Raw genomic sequence first — 19,570 nt, 5'->3', positions numbered from 1 at the left:
ATTTTAGTTTTTCTCATAGACTAGATAATAGAAGTGTTAAAAAAATGTATATGATCATCGCTATATTCAACTGAGTACATTCGAAGAAGTCATCCACTCTGTCACCCTTGCTATATTCCTCAGGTGCTGAGCAGCAAGGATATTCACAGGTTGGGTGGAAAACACAGTTTTGGGTTTGTGTCTGTGTGTTGGGAGAGAGTAAAAAGCATTTTGCTTTGGATTTTTATTCAGCTACCTCACTTTGAAACTAAAAATTACATATAAATAACCTACCTAACATAATCTTTAAAACTGCAGACCTCATATAGAGTGATTTCACAACCGCGCATATTATCAATTTACTACCTAATCAGATTTCTGGCACTTTAATAGCCTGTCAAGAAGACAATGAAAGTAATCAGCTGCCCAGCCTTACAGCCCAGGGCAAACCCTATTTCCCAGGGAACCCCGGCAACTTAGTCTTGATTATAAAGAACTTATTAAGGTTTCCTGAGCGAACTTTGACGCATCGTTCCATTTGTCTTTTGTGGGCAGCTTCCTAAGGCTCGAGGCTTAGGAGAGTCATGCGGGAATTATGTAAGCGAAACCACCGCTGGGGGCTCTGCTGGCACAAGCTTTCTGCAGGCTGCTGCTTGCCCTGTACGGCTGACGAATGTGCTGGAGCCAAAGGAGGGAGCGCTCTGTAGCACACCTGGCAAAGCGGCTCGTGTCCTTACAGCCAGGAGGTGACAGCTCCCTTTCCCTCTGCCTGTCATTCTGCCAAAGTGACTTTCTTCCTTTCCTATCTTATTCTGAAGTCCCCCTTGCTCCCTTGGGATTAAATATTAAACTTGTTTCTCCCTGAATCTGAAATGCCTCTGTCCACAAAGCCTGATTGATAATCAGTGCACTTTATGGGGGGGGGGGTTGTGTCTCGGGACATCAACCTCAAGACTGGATGAGACTGGGCAGCCTGGGTGGCTCAGTGGTTTAGCGCCTGCCTTTGGCTCAGGGCGTGATCCTGGAGACCAGGGATCGAGTCCCACGTCGGGCTCCCTGCATGGGGCCTGCTTCTCCCTCTGCCTATGTCTCTGCCTCTCTCTCTGTGTCTCTCATGAATAAATAAGTAAAATCTTAAAAAAAAAAAAGTGGACGAGACTTGGGTTGGGAGGACAGCGAGGAGGAGAAAGGAAGAAAGAAAACCTTTCTTTGATCTGTTGCCTTGACTTTGACAATGTGTGTGTTTGTGTGAACCAAAGCCGGGAGAGGAGCCTGGGTTTCAAAGATCTGGATGTTCCTGCCACGGTGAAAGGTGAGGAAGGAGAATAGAGCCCTCATTCTTGAACCTGGGAAAACCCTGGAGAACACGAAGGTTAGCTCATGAGTCAGCAGGGAGACTCCCAGGTATGGAGCTTCACAGCAGGAAGGGAGCAAACATGTTTGTCCTTCTCCGATTGACTTACTCCACTCAGCAGAATACCCCAGGTCCCTCCACATGGAAGCAAATGGTGGATATTTGTCGTTTCTAACGGCTGAGGAATATTCCATTGTATACATAGACCACAGCTTCTTTATCCATTCATCTTAAACATTATATGGTCTCATTCATTTGGGGAATATAAAAATTAGTGAAAGGGAATAAAGGGAAGGGAGAGAAAATGAGTGAAAATATCAGTGAGGGTGACAAGACATGAGAGACCCCTAACTCTGGGAAACGAACAAGGGGTAGTGGAAGGGGAGGTGGGGGGGTTGGGGTGACTGAGTGACAGGCACTGAGGGGGGCACTTGACAGGATGAGCACTGGGTGTTATGCTATATGTTGGCAAATTGAACTCCAATAAAAAAAAATTAAAAAAAAAAGGAAGGGAGCAAACAAGTGCGTGAGCTCTCGGAGAGACTAGAGTCTGTGAACGTCAGCCCAGCCAGTCTGTCGGACAAAGAAGCCCTGTTTTGTTCTGTTTTGTTTTCAGATTTTCTTTGAGCCCATCTGAGCTGCCTAAGAGGTGAGGGGGTGTCTGGGTGGCTCAGCCATAATGCATCTGACTCTTGATTTCGGCTCAGGTCACGATCTTAAGGTCGTGAGATCGAGCCCGGGGTTGAGATCTGTGGGGGCTGGAGGCTGCTTCAGAGCCTCTCTCTCTCCCTCTGCCCCTCCCCCACCGCACACCTAGCACTTGCTCCCTCTCTGCCTACCCCCCCAAACATAAAATGTGAAAAACTGTTTCTAGTGTTGTTTCTGCTTGCAGGAGAACGGGAGGAAGTAGTACATACCGTCTTACTGTGAAGTCCGTGTGGTCTCTTACTGCAAGCACACGGTAGTTCACTCACTTACATCTCTGCTTACCAGTCCCCCTTCCTTGATTTCCTCCTTGTTGCTTAAGAAAACTGGCTCACCTGTATGTACTCCACACACTTCCATCTTAGTGCATATGTGAAACTAAAAGTATGAAATTAGAACCTTTTTTTTTTTTAACTGTAAGAGGCCTTGTAAATTTTGCTGGTTTACTCTGTCATTTTATGGCCAGAGAGACAAACTTTGAAGAACTAATAATAGTAGTAGCTAATATTTATTTCACTCTAAATATATGCCAGCTACTCTGATGAATGTCTTTTTATGGCTGATCTCATTTAATCCTTACACATCTACATGAGTTGGGTTCTAGTAAGATCCTCATTTTATAGACAAGGATTCCATCTCTCTAGGAAGGTTAAGTTGGTGGCACAAGAGCATGTACTGGCCAAGTGGTGAGGCCAAGATTGGAAACCAGTCATTCTGATTACTGATACATAGAATCTGCCTCCTATGGCCATGGCTACTTGATTTGTCCAAAAGCACAAGATCACACATGACATGTGATGGCAAGAGAACCATCTACACCTAGACTTTACTCCTTGAGAACACTCTACTCTCTAGATGCTGCTCTGGGGGACCACCCCTGGCCCTGTCCTGAGCAGTGATGATCCAGAACTCATCCCTCTGCCTCATGGCTGTCCTTACAGCTTGCTTCCTCTCGCAGACATCAGGGGTTCTTTCTGTTCTCCTGTTTCTTCTCAATATCACTACCTCTCATTTGGTCATTCCTAGGCTTTTCTTTGCTCCAAAACTGGGGCCATAGTCACTATTGCTCCAGCTTCCTTCTTAGATGCTTTTTGGGAATAAACACTCCAACACTTTTGTTTTCATGCACACTTTTCATTTCATTCATTCAACACATAATAATATATGGTCCTATGCGATCTAGGTTAAGTGACAATCACTACAGTTGGGCAGCCAAAAAGTAAGTTGGGAGCTCCAGGGGATAGGAAGGAGCTGCAATGAATCCTGTGTCTCCAGGACCTAGTAAGGTACCCTGCACACAGTAATCTCTTAATGTTTGTTTTAAAAAGTATTTATGTTTGTAAAAATCTCTCCAAATTTATAGTATACCTTCCCCAAATGGAGATCGACCTAGATATCTTCTTGATGTTACCTCTTTCCTGCCTCCTTTCTTAGATGACCTGTGAAACACATCCTCCTTTTCATTCATTCCTGGAGGCAATCTGGTGTATCCTGGTTTCCCTAGGTCCTCCAGTAAGGCCACACTGACATCTGCTGGAGCACAGGAGACCATCAATTTGGCATCTTTCTTGGAGCTGAGTGAAAAGAAAGTGGGCTCAGAGCAAGGACCAAGGAGAGGCGAAGAGATCTCCTTCTTTTAGAAGGAGAGACATTTAGGTCACAGACCCACCATAAAAGGAATCAAGGCAAAATCCCCATGATTGCAGACTTCTAGAAAGAGTTTCTCAATGATTGAGAAATTGAAAGTCTATTATATTCCATGCACATGCTAAGCATTTTATGTATGTTATTAAGTGTTGGATTTACTTTATGCACATTGTCCCAAGTAACAACTCTCCAATGCATCTCACAATAGTTCATCAACTCCACTTAACTTTTGATCTTTTACCTTCCCTACAGCCTCCACCATGCAGATGGACTAAGTTATAAGGCCCGGCCTCTATGATATAGCTAGACTTTGTACTCATGCATGCACACATATGCACACGCATGCACACACACACACATTTGAAGGAACATTTTTCATCTGAATGCAGTCTGTGAGAGTTGTCACTGTCTTTTAATTCCTGAGAAATTCTTCATTCTTAGGTGTGTTATGCTTTTCTCATGTGAATCAGAGGTCAAGAAAAGTGTGTTAGAGTTTTATCTTAGAAATGTGAACATGTCATTCTGCTTTTGAAGGCTACCTCAGTATCCTAGCTAAGCTACAGACTATGGCAGAGTTTTGTCAGGAGAGAAAGTGGCTGTGAACAGTCCAAGATCATTAGTGCCCAGAACAAGAAAAGCTCAATTGCTGTGCATTTTTATGGCTGCTTAACACAATGCATGTAACTGTTAGGGGGCTTCTTGACTTCAGCTGCCAGCCCTGTAAAACAGGAGCAGAAAGCACACATCCCCCTTCAGCCATATTCAACCATGGGATGAAGTACCTCTTTCTTACTCCTTGGAAATGCCTTCTGTTCACATCAACCACATTGTGGATGCCTTTGGATGATGTCAACCTCTTAATATGAAAAAGAGCAAATCCAGAAACAAAGCATGCATTGGTTTGTTTGGCAAGACTGGGGGGGGGGTGGGGTGAGACAATCAGAGGGTTCTATGAGGGCTGAGACCATCCCTTGTGTGAACAGAGACTGTCTCTCATTTGACAATTGGAGTCTTCCCCTGGTATCTCAAAGGCAATTCTACTGTAAAAAAATAAAATAAAATAGTGCATATACAGCTTCTCATTTAATACTCTCCTTTCTTGGTGAAAACTTCCTTTACAGTTAGTGTCTAGACTCTAAAGTCAAGTAAAGTTTCCCTCTTTAAAAATTTCTGCTGACTGTGAGTTAAGAGAGCAAGGCATTTCCTTTTGATGCTCCTTGCCTTTTGTTCCTTTAACCACCAACTGACTTTCCCTCTCTCTGACTCCTTTCTTCCCCATTTTGACTTAAAACCTATTTATTCTCCTAATCAGCTTCTACCAGCCTCTTCTAGCACCTACTGAATGTTGAACTCTATCTGTGGGAGGCTGGCTGGGATGTGGCAGGCATAAACATGAGAGTGGGTGCAAAACCATATGATGGAAGAAGCACTGAAGAATCTATGTGGAGAGATTCTATGTCTGTTGGTGGGTCCATGTAAGATGACACACAGGAGTAGAACCAGAGATCAGCACCTAGGCAACAGGAAGACCTTAGTTCTGTTGAAGGATCTGAAATAGGGGATGGTGACAAAAGTTATAATTTAGACCAGGCAAAAATACCTAAGGAGGGAGGGAAAACTAAAGCCAGGAGAGCTCTACATATTTTGTCATGAGCAACATCTTCCACAACTTCCTTCTAGTCTGTATCAGCCAGATGATGTCTTTGTGAATCAATCCCAGTTCAATGAAATCAAAGAATTCAAGTAGACTTCTCTTAATGCCCTAATAATTGCCCACTTCATATTAACTATATTTATACAGTTGTCTTGTCTTAACATTGAAGACCCTAGTCCACTCATCTCAGTGTGCGCCACAATCTCTAACATGGAACTCCATAACAAAATGAGTTATCTTTAAATGTATGAATTAAAGACAGTACCAGGACACTATTTTAACATCCTAACTTAGGCAGTTGCACTGTCAAATATAAAAGGCTCAAAAAAATGAAATGAATAATTACCAGCAACCAGGCATTTCTTTTTTTTTTTAAACTTTTTTAAATTTATTTATGATAGTCATACAGAGAGAGAGAAACAGGCAGAGACACAGGCAGAGGGAGAAGCAGGCTCCATGCACCGGGAGCCTGATGTGGGATTCGATCCCGGGTCTCCAGGATCACGCCCTGGGCCAAAGGCAGGCGCCAAACCGCTGCGCCACCCAGGGATCCCGCAACCAGGCATTTCTATCACCACATTTCCAGCAGCTATTTCTACACTAGCCATTTGGAACTTCATAAAGTTGTTGTGAGCATTAAATTAGATGAGCTAACCAATTTAAAGAGCTTATTATATGCTTAGCATATAAATGCTTAATATCATTATACTTATATAATAAATAACGTTATCATGCACTTTTATTTTCAGCACACCGCAACTAGGAAATGTGATTGTGGTAGACTGACTAGATGCTTACTTGCCAATCCTGCTTCCTCTTCCTGGATATACAGGAAAGCTATATTTTTCAGTCCACCTTGCCTTTGGTTGGGGCAATGTGACTCAGTTCTGGCCAATGGTATATGGGTAGAAGTTATATACACCACTTCTGGTGTACCACTTCTGGGGCTGTCTTTAAAAATATCCTGTGAGGGGCAGCCCTGGTGGCGCAGTGGTTTAGTGCTGCCTGCAGCCTGGGATGTGATCCTGGAGACTCTGGATCGAGTCCCACGTCGGGCTTCCTGCATAGGGCCTGCTTCTCCCTCTGCCTGTGTCTCTACCTCCCCACCCCCGTGTCTCTATGAATAAATAAAATCTTAAAAAAAATGAAAATATCCTGTGAAATCTTACACTCCCTCTTCCCCTCTTATATGGGTCCAGAAGATAAAGATTCTGTGATAGAGGAGTCACACAATGGAAAGAGCCTAGATCTCTGAGTTGTCTGGGAAAGAGAGCAACCTGACTCAGAACAGGCTATGATGTGAACAGGAAACAAACTTATGTTGTTGAAGCCACTGAGACTTGGTAATACAGTGGTATTAAGGAAAAGGAAAACAAATATGCTTTAAATTAGCTATTATTATTTGAAAGCAAATAACTAATTACCAAATAAAGCGGAAGAAAAGATTCACACATGAAACAAATCTGCAAAACCGTGAGGTTTTGGTTTTGGAGGTTTTGGAGGTTTTGGAAAGCTACAAGGTGTCATTTTGCTAGATATAAGTCCTGAGTTTGTACATCAGCAATAATGGCAGAGTTGGATGTGAATCAGATGCATCTGACCCCAGGACAAGTACTTTTTTTTTTTTTTTTTTTGACCACTACATCCTTCATCAGTTTGGGATGAACTAGCGCAAGTGCTTCCTGCAAATTAATGATAAGGTACCAGATCTCAGTGGTAGATTGAACCAAACTAGAATGAATGATGTGTTAGCCAAAGCCTTTGATAGATGATAGAAAGGATGGTGGAAAAAGGGAGAACAAAAGTGTAAAGCTATAAAAGCAGTGCTGAAGGTTTGGAATGGTGATCTGTGCCATGAGCAGGAAAACGTGTTACGAAGCCAGAAGCCAATAGAGGGGAACAGGGCAGAAGTGTGGAGTAATGTAATCAGGAAGAAAGGCTCAGGCTGGAGACTGAATCAAGCTGGAGGGTATTGGAAACTGACTTGATGTCATGTTGGCAAAGGGAACAGCCCCAGATGGACAGGACCCAGCAGGATGGACTTGAGACAAAGGAAGGAGTACAACAGGAAACCTCCTCCAGACCTCCAACAAATATCAGCCCAAACTGTGTCATGACTGTGGAATGTGGAGAAGCATAGTATATAAAGACTAACTCCATTATCTCTTATGGTGATGCAGATCTTTGGTGAAGTGTGGAGTAAAGTGACCCAAGATCAAGGCTGGGTATGCTTGGAAGAGCATGAGGGGGTCAATTCCGCAGAACAAATGGAGACCAAGAACCAGATACAGAATCAGGTACCTGCCAAATAATTCAAGCAAGTGGAAACCATCCAATTTAGGAGTTGGGCTGTGAAAAGAATTCCTGATTAATTTAGAGAAGAGTTATAGATCAGTCAGGATGTTTTTTTGGTTGTGACAGAAAACCAGCTTGAACTAGCTTAGGGGGATAAAAGACTTTATTGCTTTGTTTAACCACATCACAATAGGAACAATGATTATATAATTTATCATTCACCTGGAACAGTTCTGAGAATGTGGGAGGAAGCTATTAATGATTAAGCTAGGGCAACAGGTGTAAAGTGGGACTGTCTAGGCAAAGTGGGAACTGGCAAAACTCAGTGAGTGTTAGGAAATCAGGATGAGTAAAATCTAAAAGATTCCCAGGGATCTCACTCTCTGAGCAGCTGCTACTTTTCTCTACTTTCTCCTTCTCGTGTGTGGGCTTTATTTACATAATCTTATGTCACAGTGGGCATAGTTGCCAGGCTTAAATTCTTACAGCTTACCAATCAGCGAGAAAAGGATGCTTTTCCATTGGCTTCAGGATGAAATGTCCTGCCCCAGAGTTCCAAGTCATCTAGCATGTGTCACGTGACCACCCCTGGACCAATCTTTGTGAACAAAAGAATGGATTCCTACTATTGGTTCACCGTGGGTCCTACGCCCTTCCTGGGTCGAAGACATAGGAGTACTATGAGGCAACAGTCCCAGTAGTTTGAGAGCCTTTTTCCAAAGAGAAGACCTTGGAGACAAAACTGTACATACCCACTTGTACAATGATGGCTTTGTATAGAGTGCCTGCTGCCAAATCCATTGGCAAACACAGCTGTTAGATAAAATACATGCTATATAAAACACAGCTGGTGGGCACTGGAGCTACCTGGGAAGAGTGCTAAACCACAGACTCCGCAACCCTGGAAACTGTTGGATTGCTCTATCCCTTTATAATCTAGTATATAATAGTCTTTTAGTGTAAGGCTCCAGGACTCACTGTTCCTATGAGCCTCTAGCACCTCTCAAATGAAGTGAGCTTACTCCAAAAAGCCATTGGCAGAGCCTTACAGGCCCTGAGCACCTTGATTTCAGATGGATACTTGGGGAACAGAAAGGAAAATGAGGATTCCATAGAAAAGGATTTAGGAGAATGTTAGAGATGGACATCCCTTCCATTCCAGCTGTCCAAGCTCCCAGTTCTGCTGCTGCTGGCTCCTGCTTCAGCCCCATTGTTGGAAAGCACAACCATTTATGATGAAAGTTGGAACAGAGAGACATCACCTCTACCCACCTTGCAGAGGACCTCTTGGTAGCTAAAGCTCACCAGCAGTCTGCTTGTCCCCAGCCCAGCCCTTCGCAGGAAGAAAAAAAGTGGATAAATGTGTGGAAGGCTAACTGGGTGACTGTGGGCTCCCATCCAAAGAAGCAATTTAGCCAAAGGGCATGGTAGAGAGTTGGCCCAGTGGAATTTGATTTCACAATGGGCCCCTTGCCACCACAGAGAGAGAGCACAGTGTTTACTGGAGAGAGCTCGTCAACCTCAAAGTAGTGCCTTCCAGAAAACTGTAGCTTTTGCTCTAAAAAAGAAACCAACCAGCTCAACCCAAGCCCTGTTGGAGTGGGTAGGACTATCCTTACCACAATGCTGATCAGCAGGAATGTCACCTGCAAGCCCTGCCCTTTGGACACAGCCAGCAAGGTTGAAAATGCTGGAAGCTGTAACTGTTCTTTGGAACCCAACATAACAAGTGGGAGATTCCACAGCAGGCTATTAATAGGTAAATTCTTCTTGCTGGGCTGCAAGTATCTGAGCAAATCACAGGAAATTCTTCTTAAAACTAAGCAGTATGTGAATAAACAAACACACACCAGCATCTGGTTCAGGGTAAGTAGCTAATGAAACATGTCATAGTTCACCTTGGCTCAGAGTTCAGGAACATGAAACAAATCCCTGGAAGTTGATGTGACCATTTCAGCTCAGGTCTTTGGTCAGTATATGTATTGCCAGTACCATTTTGTTCATTTCTTCTTTCAAATGTTTCTTCTCTCTTCTCCCATTGTCCAGGACAGAGGATTTCTTTCTTATCTTTTTATTCAAATGTGTAGTTGTAGCTGTGATCCTGTTCTAGACTAAAGCATTGATCTGCCTGGCTGCTGGGAGGGCTTGTGGCTAATAGTGCTTGGCTGGGCCTCCTCCAGCCCAAGTCCTCTGCTAAAGAGAGCTATCCTGCAATATTCACAATAGCCAAGGTATGAAAACATCCTAAGTGTCTTTCATTGGATGAATGGATCAAGAAAATATGGTGTATATATACAATGGAGTATCATTCTTCCTGGCATTTTTGACAATGTGGGTGAACCTAGAGGATGTTACACTAAGGAAAATAAGCCAGACCATAAAAGACAAATAGTGCGTGGTATCACTTACATGTGGAATCTAAAAAAGAAAGTTGAACTCATAGAAACAGTAGAAAAATGTTTATCAGGGGCTGAGGTTGAGGAAAATAGGGAGATATTGGTTAAGGGTACAAACTTTCAGCTATAAGATGACTATGGTCTGACTATCTAATGTATAACACAGTGACTATAGTATTGTATAATTGAAATTTGCTACATGATTAGAACTTAAATATTCTCACCATAAAAGGATGAGGTAAAAGAGAGAGAGAGAGAGAGAGAGAGAGAGAGAGCAAGTGCTGCCTCACCCTAGGTCATGCCTCCTTCCTTGGGGGCTGTCCATGTCTTTGAAGGAAAAATGAACTTGCTGAACAGAAAGCACACAAATACTTAAAAGGTTATTTCTCAAAAGAGACTGTGTGCTCAGTTTAGACTATGTGCTTTTTAGTAAAAGGCCTGAACCCTTACTCCAATTTGAGGTGACTCTGAAAGGTCATTTAATTCCCAAGCTCCCTGTGGGATTGGCCAAGGTCTTTACTTACACAGCTTCCCTGTCATTTGCTCCCTCTGCTCCATCATGCTTTGATCTCAGATAGTTTCTGAAAGCACCCACCCCAGAAACTCACTGTATATAAATCTCCATCTTGAAGTTTACTTCCAGATAATCTGACTCCTGATGATGTATAGCATAAACACAGAAAAATGCATTGATTATAACTGCACATGAATACTTACAAAATTAACACACCCATATAACCAACACCTAAATCAAAAGACATCCCATGTGCTCTCTTCCCATCACCAAAGATAACTGTTATCACTTCTATCAGCATACATTTGTTTAGTCTGTGTTAGCTCTTTATCTCAATGGTATCATATAGTACATACTCGTTTTGTGTCTGGTTTTTATTGCTCAACATTTTGGGTGATTCACTTACACTGTTGCACGAGGTTGTACATAATTCATTCCCAATGCTTATTCCATTGTGAGATTATAATGCAGTTTATTTTTCTACTCTTTGGTTTATGAGCATTTGAATAATTCCAGTTTAAGAAAATTAAGAATAGTACCCAAAGGAACTTCCTAGAATATGTCTTTGGAAGGACATAAACAGTCATTGCATAGGGATTGCGTATATTTAGTTTTAGTAGATATTGCCAAGCAGTATTCCAAAGTGGTTGTACCAAGTTATACTGCCACTGGCAGTGCATGAGCTTGAAGACCAACACTTAGTGTTTCCCACCCTCAGTCACTATGGTTAGCATGTGGTGGTAGTATATTGTGGTTTTGATTCATATTTCCCTGGAGGCCAGTAAAGCACAGTTTCATATGTTTATTGGCCATTTGGATATTCTTTAAGAATGTCTGTTCAAGTCTTTGCCCATTTTCTGTTGACTCATGAAGATAACACTCTCTTTACTGTTGACTGTTGGGAGACCCTTACAGAGACCATCTTTGGCAGAGAGGAAACGGGAATGGTGTTTTGTTCAAGGACAAAGTAGGAGAGAGGTGAAGAAAACATGCAGGGAAGTATATAAGAGTTAATAAATATGGACTTCAAAGCTTCAGGAATGAGATTCATCCATGGCAGCAAAGCCACTGATGTGAAGAAAAGTAAACTGAGGTGGGGTCAAGGAAGTGGTGGACACAGATGGGGTCCAGCTGTTGGATGCAAGAAAGCCCAAGTGGTGATTAAAGTGGGTGCTGGTAAGAACCACAAGAATTCACTCAATTGATAGATGAGAAATATTATTTATGGTTGCCAGAAAGTTAGAAAAGACTGTGTTTCCAGAAGAGGTTGGAATGAAACAGAATGGTTATTGTCAGTCTTGTGTGTCCAGGCAGAAACTCAAGACCATCACGTGGCTAGCATGGTATTTGAGCTGAAGAGAGGATGCACACTTTTTTTCACTCAACCACCACATGTGAGAAATAACAAGAATACAAGAACACAGAAAATATCATTACCTAGGCTGCTCCGTTCCGAGGAGCAGCCCACAACCTCAAAAAGCAGGAGGGAGCTGGAGTCAGACCTACTGTGACTTTGCCATCTCTTCCTGTGTGTCTATGGAACCAACCTTCCCCAACACCCCAGCTCTAGCACCAGACCTGGCATTTCCTTTACTGCAGGATATTTTGAAGCAACTCTGGATCCTGTTATTTTTCTGGAGGTTCATTGTGCTGGCTCCTGAGTCTCCACAGCTGACCCTAAAAACTGGGATCCTGGTTTACCCTTTTTAGACCTTTGTCTGAAGACCTCTGCCTTGAAGATTTTGTTTTGTAAGAATAGGCACTCTTAAAGGGAACATGTATTTTAGAGATGGGGGAAGCTGGAGAAAGGGAATACTTTATACAAACCTAGTCTACCCTATTGATCCTGTAGGAATCTTGTTTCTATTGTTAGTAGACAAGGAATACAGAAAAAAAAAAAAAAACATCTTTTCATTTCTTTAATTCAGTGACATTTTTATTGCTCATCTGCTATGTGCAAGTAAATGGGATAATGTGTAATTGAAAAATTGTGCAATAGTCATTTTCAACTGGGACTAATTTTGCCCCCAGGGGACGTTTAGCAATGTCCGAGGACGTATTTGGTTATCCCGACTGGGTGCTACTAGCATCTATTGGGTAGAGACCAGGGATGCTTCTAAACACCCTTCACTACCAGGGCAGCCCTCTGTAACAAAGAACTATCCAGTCCAAAATGTTAATAATGCCAAGATTTAGAAACTGACTCATACCATCTGGCTAATACTTCAATATCTTTCTGGAACCTCCTATAGTGCACAGGGTTGCCCTTCATAACAAAGAATTATCTGGCCCCAAATTTCAATAGTCCCACAGTCGAGAAATAGCTCTTGTTCTGTTCTAAATCCTGGCTCTTCCTAAGCCCAGGAGTGGCTTTTTTCTACTTTTTTCTTATGCCAAATTCTTTGGTATTATACTTACTACAAATAAATTATGAGCATTTTTTATGGGCCAGGCATTGTGCTAAGAACTAAACATTTATGCTAAAAACTACATTATCTCATTTACTCACCAGGAAAACATGAGGTAAGTAACATTATTCTCATTTTAAGAAACAGAGGCTCAAAGGTATTAAATAGTGTCCTCAAGGTCACGCAGCTCATAAGCAACAGAGCTAGCATTTGAAAACTAGGTTTACAAGGGCTAAGCCCTTAGCCATTTCATTCTACCCATCTCTTGTGATAATGTCATTACTTTGTGTTTTTATGAGGTTTTGTTGCTTTCAAGTCATTTGTACAAAATTATCCCTAAAGCACGAGTTTATGGTAAAGCGCTGGCTTAAAGTCTTATGTGTGTTTGAATCCTAGTCCTCACTGACTCTGTGACCTCAGATAAATTACTTGGCCCCTTTCAGCTTCAGTATTCTCATCTCTAAAAGGAGAGCACTGAGCTAATTGTTTTCTTCATGCCCTTCTAGTTCTAATATTCTTTACTAATAAATGATATAAGGTAAAACTGCCATCTAGGCCATTGGCTATCAAACATTATTTATAATATATGGCAAGAGATTAATTTTTGCATCACGGCTCAATACACACACACGTGTGTATTATATGTGTGTGTTATATATATATTTTATATACAAGATATATATATAGTCATTATATATATGTATATATATGTATAATATATATATATACACAACAGAAGTATGAGTTTTATGGAGCATAGTGAAATGGTCAGATCCAATAGGTTACACCACAGAAACAAAAAAAAAATCTCCAAATGATAAAGCAACAAATATTTTGTTCTGGCTTATGTCTTGTGCATCATGAGGCAGCTGGGGATCCTCATTCCAGGACACAGACTCACCGAGCAGCCTCCTTCCCAAACATTGCTAGTCTCGGCAGCAGAGGGGAAGAGCATGGCATATCCCACAGCAGCACTCAAAACTTCCACCTGGAGCGGCACATATCACTTCTGCTCACATTTCTTTGGCCAAGTCACCTGGCCATATCCAGGGGGTGGGGAAATGTAATTCCATGCGTGCCCAGGAAAAGTATCAAAAATATCTGGTGAACAGCATGAATGACTACCACAAATATGTACTGTGATGGTTAACTTTATGTGTCAACTTGGCTGGGCCATGGTGCTTAGATATTTGGTCAAACATTATTCTGGATGTTTCTGTGAGGGTGTTTTTGGATAAGATTTACATTTAAATTAGTCGACCGTAAGTAAAGCAGATTGGCATCCAGAATGTGAATGGACTTCATCCAGTCAACTGAAGGTCTGAGTAGAACCAAATGCTGGCCATCCCCTGAACCAGAGGGAATTCTGACAAGAGACAGCCTTTGGATCTGAAATGCAACTTTGGCTCTTCCTGGGTCTCTAGCCTGCTGACCTACTCTGCAGATTTTGGACTTGCTAACCTCCATATAAGCTGATTCCTTAAAATAATTTTCTTTATATATACATTATAGATACATAGAATATGTATTACATATATTCTCTGTATATCCCATATACTATATAGAGTAACATGAATTCTACATACATACTATATATTCTGTATATTTTTTAAAGATTTTTTATTTATTCATAGAGATGCAGAGAGAGAGAGGCAGAGACACAGGCAGAGGGAGAAGTAGGCTCCATGCAGAGAGCCTGACATGGGACTCGATCCAGGGCCTCCAGGATCACGCCCTGGGCTGCAGGCGGCGCTAAACCGCTGCGCCACCAGGGCTGCCCCTATTCTGTATATATCTTTTAAATAATTTTCCATATATTCTGTATCTACTACTTATATATTATATTTATTATATATACATCCTAGTACTGTTACTCTTGGAGACCCCTGGCTAATATATACATACCCATACTATGTAGGATACATGCTGTTGTTCTCTTTTTCAATTTAATTGAGTTCTATCCTATCTGACCCTATTCTATTTCATTTTTTTTTTAATGCTAGTTAAAATCCAAGAAATCTATTTGAAACTTCATCACAATCATAAACTACAAAAATACTGGCTTACGTCCAACTGGAAGTGAAAAAGTTAGGAGTAAACCCTAATTTTAGCCAACCTGAGATTATTTTACTGGTTTTACACAGTAAATGTCATTCTGCTCAAGGGGAATGCTATGTTCTGCTCAAGGGGAAGACAAAACAAACAGAACACTGCTTTATCTTAGCAATCAGCGAGGCTCTTTTCTCATCAAAGGAAGCAGACTCTAATCATGTTCATTGATACAGCAGGAGCAGATTATTGATCTAGAAGAATAGGTGCAAACCCTAAGTGATTGAACTGAGCACATGTCCGGACTCAGGTTGCAATATTTAGCAAACATAGAAATGCCATCCTTGGGATAATGGATGTTATGGGTTGAATTGCTAGGAAATCCCCAGTACCTCAGAATTTGTGAAACAATAATAGAATCCGTGTGGGCAGATTGAACCCACACTCTAGAATGAGAATTACTTATACCTTACTATACAATTAGCATTCCATAATTATACAGTTCAAAATCCAGTTATTATACAATGATACTCTACCAGAGAATAGCAATTACTCCTCACCAAGGAACTGCTGAAAATCATTAGTTGTATAAGTCTATCCCAACAAATATGTCCCTAGTTAAACTCAGTAGGAATGATTATAAATAGATATATGGAATGGTCAGACATTATCTATTTAAAATAGCTATATTCAGGTACAAAATAGGTAAAACCATGTTTTATGGGGCCATGCTGGTTGCATACTGCACAACAGTAGGAGACACATTCACACAAACTTTGAGGGATGGCGCCTCCTGCAGTTGTGCAACATGGTAGTATTGGCCAGATAAGCAGTCTCCCAGATAGACTATGCCTTGTAGGGCTTTTCCCCTTTGGCTCTATTGGGTAAGCACAGCTCTTAGCTAAGGTGATGGACTCAAAAATATTACTTGATTCTATCTCCATATGAAAGGAGATGAGGCTTTGGGAATGGGGGGGAGGGGCACCACCAAAGTGTCACAGCTGATAAGAGACAAAGTCATTTTGTAATTATGCCAGTGCTCTGAGTCAGAAGATACCTACAGACTTGGGTCTTCCTGTTGCCTTGTTTTTTACCTAGGACAAATCGGAGCCGAGTCACACCATTTAAAAACTGTGAAAAGAAGCAAGCAATTTGTCTTGCCTGTTAGAAAGGTGAGAAACATTGAGAAAATTAAAGGAGTCTCCCCCCTTTCTGTCCAATGCAACCTCCATGCAGGTAGGAGGAGCAAGAATGGCGTAGAAGGAGAGAGGGACAGGCAGCCTGGAGTGGAGTCGACTCTGTGGATTTTTCCTGTGTGTGGATTCCGTGTTTGTGGGAGAAGATGCATAAGAGGCTTTCTGCAGTGAGGAGAGATGCTCAAACACCCAACTGACAGGTGGATAGTGGGCATGTGTGGAGAGACTGGGATTAAGACAAGAGTGAGTGGTGGGGCTGTGGTTGGTGCAGAACACCCACTCCTCCTAAAGCATCAGCCCCTGGCGCTGTTTGTTTTAAAGCAAAATAGAACAGGGACACCTGGGTGGCTCAGAAGTTGAGCATTTGCCTTTAGCTCAGGGTGTGATCTCAGGGTCCTGGGATCAAGTCCCTCATGGGGCTCCCCGCGGGGTCCTGCTTCTCCCTCTGTCTATGCCTTTGCCTCTCTCTCTTGTCTCTCATGAATAAATAAATGAAATCGATTTTGAAAAAATAGAACAGGGACACTTGGGTGGCTTAGTGATTGAGTGCCTCCCTTCGGCCCAGGGCATGATCCTGGAGTCCCAGGATCGAGTCCCACATTGGGCTCCCTGCATGGAGCCTGCTTCTCTCTCTGCCTGTGTCTCTGCCTCTCTCTCTCTCTTTCTGTATCTCTCATGAATAAATAATTTTAAAAAATGGAACAAATCCACTGCCTTAGCAATACAAAACACCTCTGCAGGCCCCCTACTCCCCTCAATCCACACTTTTGTAGTCTCCAGTCGAGAGGGTCAGAAGCCAGTAAGAGCTGTGCCTCCACATATCTGAAGGGCACAATTCTGCCCATTTGATGTTCCTTTCATGGGCCATTTCAGACTTGCTGTAAGTACTGTCTCGCTCAGGCAATTGGCCCAAGAACCTGGTGATAATTCTTCCTGGAAATAAAGGTAGAGTGAATCATATTCTTTATATCCAGGGGTGGCTATTGAGTAGGTTAGGGTTTAGAATCAGTCAATATAAATTAAAGATGATTTTGTATTGATCAGTAAAATCTGCATATTAAAATGTGTTGATTTCTGGAGTATTTAATCTTTGTCTCATTTAGCAAGCAAAACCATTAAGCCAATAATAAATAACAGGTAACATTTATTGTCCTTCCTGAGGCAGACACTATAGACTTACATAGATTATCTTATTCTGTCTCATTAAATGCTTGCAATAACTCTGTAAGGTGTATGGTTGTTTTTTTAAAAAGATTTTATGTATTTATTTGAGAGAAAGAGAGAGCACAAGTAGGAGGGAGGGGTACAGGGAGAAACACACTCCTCTCTGAGCAGGGAGCCCAATGTGGAACTAGATCCCAGGACCCTGAGATCATGATCCGAGCCTAAGGCAGACGCTTAAATGACTGAGTCACCCAGGCACCCTCTAAGATATGGATGTTGTTTTAATCCTAATTTTTCAGGTGAAAATGCTGAGTTCCAGAGAGGTTAAGCGACTTTCCCAAAGCCACACACCATCAGTGGCAGAGTCGGGATTTGAATCCAGAGGGTGTGGTCAAGTCACCACCCATAAATCTAAGTAAGTAACCAACATTAAATTCTTGCCCCTCTTTGCACTCCACCAATTCTTTTGAGTTTTTGCCCAGGCCAGTGGAGGGAGTCATCCCAGAACTTTAGACATGCAGCCATCCCCACTCCCACTGTCTGGGAGAAAGACAGGTTCATGAGAGGATCATGCAACTTCTTGAATTCTGTTTCTGATAGAAACATCATCATCTTCATTGAAATTCCAGGGAACAATGATGAAGCCTCAGAGCGTAGCTGCATATTTATGATCAATTGGAGCATTGAAGAGAATGTCCAGGTTATGCATGGACCAGCAGTTGAGAGTCCTATTAGCACGAAAGCTGGCTGCATCCTAGGTGCATGGGTTATGACTGATGTCTGATCCCTAGGGCTAAGACTCCCCCAGCTAGAGAGACCAATGGTTTCCTTTTGACCTCCCAGGCCCCATGCCAGATACAGAAGGCATCCCCCCTGAAGAGTTGAAGTGCTTTGGGGTTACAGAAGCTGGGGATGAACAAAAAGAGAGTTTTTAAATTCAACACCAATCAAATTCTTTTCTGCTTCAGTACTACAGAGACTTGGTGTAATAGGGAGACGATGGGATTTTTAATGAATCAAATAGCAAAGGAGAGCCAGGCTAATGTGAACCCTGAGGGGGTGGAGGGAGCAAAACGGTTTTGCTTGTGACTTAATAAAGGAGTTTGGCCCAAGTGGGAGGACATTTTAATAGCTTCAGCCTTCAATAGACTGTAGCTGTAGTAATTTGTTATCTGCTTTCTCTCTGCCTGGCTGGGGCCTACGTTCCTCTTTACCTGTCTTCATCTCACTTTGGCTCTTCTTGGCCCTCAAGATCACCTGGGTTTTGGCCATGTCTTTTGCTTAGCCCTCTGGCTCTGCCCATCTGCCCTCAGGCTCTGCCTCAGAGCAGTCTCATCTTTTGCCACTGTGGGTGTGTGGTAAGTCTGCAGGCTCCCCACTCTACTGCCTTCCAAGGTTTCCTGGAGCTTCAGGAACTCTGGGGACCCTTGAACAGGGAATTGCCTGGAGAAGCTCAAAGTCAAGGCTTCCCTCCACTAACCACAATGGACCACCAGGCTTACTTTGACATGGCTGTTGCCAAGTTGGGCAACCAGGGAAGCGGTAGTCCCTTTCCAGAGTCTTAACTGAGAAGGAGGTAGAGACCTCTCTTCCTATTGGCTTCCCCTCCAGGTTTTAGGCTTTATCCCAAAGAGGGGAAAGCAGGGTATATCCTCTGAGCACTCCATCCTCCTCTCTTTCTATTCACCCTTTCCATTCCACAGTCTCTTCTGTTAGAAGAAGTGAACTTTCATCTTATTTTCCTGACATTGTTGTCACTTTTAAACATGGAACAGCAAGCCTCATGGCTGTCAAGAGCAGAAAGGGTGTCAAGAGCAGAAAGGGTGGCTTTTCTATATTACGAGGAAGTCTGTGAATTAGTCCACCAGGCCTAATCTTGATATAGTAAAGGGCCCTACTGCTAAAAGCTGCAGCAAATTCTTATTTTCTCTCCCCATAGAGTCTGATCTTACTGTCTTTATAAAGAAGCAAGCACATTATATCTACCACCCTGAGGTTTAATAATAGCGTCTCATAAGAAGTCCGAGAATGCAATAAAACAAGATTCGAAGGTGTAACTAAAATGCACATCTTTAACATTAGCAAATCATATTTTAAAAACAATCACAGTCTGTTACCCCAAAGTCTCTTTCTGTTAAAAATTAGCACATAATTAAACTATGTGCTAGAGAGCCTGTTTCTGCTCTGGAAGTTGATTCATGTTTTATTC

This window comes from Vulpes lagopus, chromosome 9 (assembly GCF_018345385.1).
Source record: "Vulpes lagopus strain Blue_001 chromosome 9, ASM1834538v1, whole genome shotgun sequence".
Classification (NCBI taxonomy): domain Eukaryota; kingdom Metazoa; phylum Chordata; class Mammalia; order Carnivora; family Canidae; genus Vulpes; species Vulpes lagopus.
This window is presented reverse-complemented; position numbering follows the sequence as displayed.